Here is a 3,982-nt window from a genome sequence, read left to right on the forward strand (position 1 = left end):
CTACTGCAGGTAAAATACTGACTGGTCATAAATATTTACACTTCAAACTGTGTCTTTGGTGACAATGATGCTAAATCAGGTCATTTTCACCAGAAAACAGATTTTATTGAGTAAAACTAAATGTTTCAACAACATATTTTCTACATTATTTAAAGCTGAATTCCAAGTTTAGTCAAAAAGACACATTTTTATAATAAATTAACATTTCAGTGAAGAAACTTGCTGCTTAAAGTAGATTTGAAGCTTTTGTGATTGAAATATTTTAACTGAGTCTTTTTCTGACTGACCATTATTTCTGTTGTGAACCTGGTTCTATGTGGTTTAATTCAGATTGATACAGACTCTGAGGAAACACATAATTTCTGTATACTCTAAATTGTCAGAAAGTTTATTTATTGTGACTCTGTGGTAACATCTTTCCTAACTCCGTTATCCAACGTTAGCCGTGACTCATCTGAATCTCCTCCAGAGCTTTCTAATCCAACACCCCCGCACAGAGGGTCCACCCATCAGAGCACACACCCTGTTCTGGCAGCGTTTACACAACCTCCCATAAACACACGTTAAATGAACAAATCACCCCAAAAAAATCTGAAATGATTTTCTGTTGAACTTCACACCCCCACAGAGGATCAGATGGAGTTTGCATCTGAGAGAGGAGGAAGAACCTGGAACTGATTAGGAAAACATCTGTTTCTGTCAGTGGAATTCAGCAGCAGTTACAGAAAAAAAGCCAAAAATATTTCTGGAGAAATTATGAAGGACGCCAATGCAGCTACCTGCTGAAATGCTGTAAAAGCTGCATCCAATGGCTCATTAGGATCACCATGGTAACAACCCACCTGTGTCTCCGTATACCTTACAAAAGTCAGGAAGTGTGACTAAAACGTAAACCTCAGACAGACCAGAAGATGTTTTCAAATATTTGTTGAACCGTGAACAACAGAACGCTCTGATCACAAATAAATTTTTTGCGTTTTTACAATTTTGAGTTTAAAATTCCCTCCACCTCTAGTTTTTAAGACACTGGGAGCCTAAAGCTTGTTTCTTACCGAATACGTTCCGGTTTCTGTGTGGCTTCCTGATGGACTGCCTGGAAATCTGGTCCCATACGATCGCTAAATGGGTAGAAATATGACTGAATACATTTATGAATATACCCATGAAAAAACGTGAACTGTCGAACACTTTTTAAATCTACAATGGCAAATCTTCAATACAAGCTAGCCTTAAACATTTTTTCTTGCCTATTACCAATGTTCTAACATCGTATAGCTTCAACTATTTTATGTAGATTAAAGGTGCATTATGTAGAAATGAAGTAATAATAACATCCTATGGTCAAAATCGGGTACTGCAATCACTTCCTCAATGCCGTTCCATGAGTTTCATGGCTGTTGCCAGTTACGGGTCAGCTCCAGAAGATTCTAAATGACAAGTACACACACAGTAAGTTGATGGTAGATAAATACTGTATATCATCATATCTTGGGTTACGGTAGGGAGCACTTACCACACATTACGGTAGTATGTCTCTGGCATTAGAGAAAGTGTGGTTGTTTTGCGTCTTGCTGTTATAGTTCTGAACAACTCATTAAAGGAAGTAAAACGCAACAATTGCCTTGTTATTTGCGTCACACACGCATTTCACTGTAATATCGAGTTGTTGGTTATTGAAAAAGTAGCTTGAGATATTTTTTGTGCCAACTATTTGCTTGTAATTCACTGTTAGCATTGTTAGCTCAATCTTAGCCTCTAGCCTCCTTTACCTGACATCAGAGTAAAACATAACTACAACAAGCATTAACACAACTTCTAGAGGTAGTGCATCTCTTCAGGTAAAATGCCTGTGATGTAGTAATCGGTCTGCACGTTTCCCTAAAGTAGCACGTATCGACTAGTAGCACAGATAGTCGGAACGCCGGCGCTGCAACGTTAGCTTGCGGGAGGCACGACAGACTCACTGGTGATAAATTGTAACACCCCAGCCAGCTGAGAATGAAATTGTTTCAATGTAACCTTCCTTCCAACCTGATTGAGACATTGCTGCTTTGAGATTACTTAATTGTAAAATGACTTTATTCTTACATATTCCACCTTTAAAAAAATACAAACAAAATAATAATAAAGCATTACTCCCGCATTTGTGTAAAAAAATGCAACTATTGAACCATCTGAATGTTGGATTCACCAAACGGCCGCACTTCCCTGGGTCCTCCATTCATTACATTTTCACATATTTAGCAACAGAACACCACTGGTGTGAGAGGTTCTCCGCTCAATATCAGAGGAGGAGAAACAGCCGGCTGTGCGCATATCTGGTGGATGTTCTCATAACTGAATTCATTTCTCAAGTTTTGGCCCAGTTTCCATCAGATGGTTGGATTTACTGGAACAAGTGGGAAAACATGTTTTGTAAACTTCCTCATCATATCTGGGCTTTCATTTTTTTCCGTATGAATGGGAGGTTTTCCTGGAAAGGTTCTTCCAGCACTCTGACACACGATGGTACCAGCCTGCAACTAAAACCAAAAATGTTTATGTGCAAGGCGTTTGTTTTATTGCTTAGATATGAAAATATCCTTTCAATAACAGATGCATTTTAAACCCGCTGCTTTGCAGACCTCTAATACCATATTGAATAAATGAGTCCTAGTTCGTTTGAAATGATGGTTTTGTAAAGCTGTACCGTCTTTAGGTATATTTTTGTGTTTTTGTATTTCTGACTCATAATTCAAATTAACATTTTTTAAGTCAAAACAAAACCCCAAAAATCTCACCAGTCAGCTGATTTAATGAGCCCCTGTTGGTGGGACAGCTCTGTAGTGCTCAAAGGGTCAGTGTGTGTGTGTGTGTGTATGTGTGTGTATGTGTGTGTGTGTTGGTACAGTATTCAAGCACTGGCTTCCTGTCTCTGGATAATGATGCCATCAGGGTGAGCTACTGCTTAATCAGCTGAGATACCAGCTACGGATGTTGTCTTTGGGATTAACCCTCACACACACACTCTCTCACACACACACAGGGCTAACGGAACAGACTCTGTGTTTCTCATTCAGTGGAAGCAGATCTGCAGCTCCTGTTAGCTTTTAAAAAAATCATCGTTTTCTCTTGTTCTGCCTTTTCTCACTTATCTTCACCTGTAATCAACATCTTCTTTCAGTTGTTGGTAAAATCATTTATTGGCTCAGATTCTCAGGACTAAATACATCCAGCAGACATCAAGATTAAAATACTCTGCTGAGAGGGGCATTTTATAAAGAAGTGTAGAGCTCTTTGACATCCTGCTGCAACATTTAGGATCTAAAATCACATTCCAGTCTTAGCTTGAGGATTAGGCGAGGGCTAAGATAAGGACTAGGAGGATGAGAACAACGAGGATGCGGTTGGGAAGGAGGGCAAGTTTGAGGATGAGCGCCATGATGAGGAGGGCGAATGTGAAGGTGAAGATGAGGACAAAAAGGATAAGAATGACGATGGCAAGGACAAGGATAATGAGGATGTGAATGTTGGAGAAGAGGATGTCGTTGGGAATGAGGGTGAGCTTTATGATAAGTGGGACAACACTCTTAAAGCCTTTCTAGCTCCTGGAGGCTCACCTCTCTGTGATATTTGCCATTTTTCTGTTCATTTCCAGCCGTTCCTAGATGTTTATGTCCCAGAAGTGTTGACTTCTCCTTTAGGAGAATTCTCTCCGGCATCTGAAGTACCGCTCATTGGAAGACGGAGGGTTTGGACATGTCTGATATCCCAGGTTTTGTTGTCTCCTGTGTTTGTTTGTTGTCTGATTGTGCGGCTGTTATTCCCAATCCCACCGCAAGGATCCATGTTTGATTGCAGACTTAATGTGTGTTTTTACTCGTCGTTAACCACTTATTTAGATCAAAGCGGCCATCAGAGAATTACAGCTGGGATCCAGCAGCTATGTTTTTAAAACAAAGTTCATCTTAAAAAGTAAAAAAAAAACTTCCTCCGAGACGTT

This window comes from Nothobranchius furzeri, chromosome 3, assembly GCF_043380555.1.
Source record: "Nothobranchius furzeri strain GRZ-AD chromosome 3, NfurGRZ-RIMD1, whole genome shotgun sequence".
NCBI lineage: Eukaryota > Metazoa > Chordata > Actinopteri > Cyprinodontiformes > Nothobranchiidae > Nothobranchius > Nothobranchius furzeri.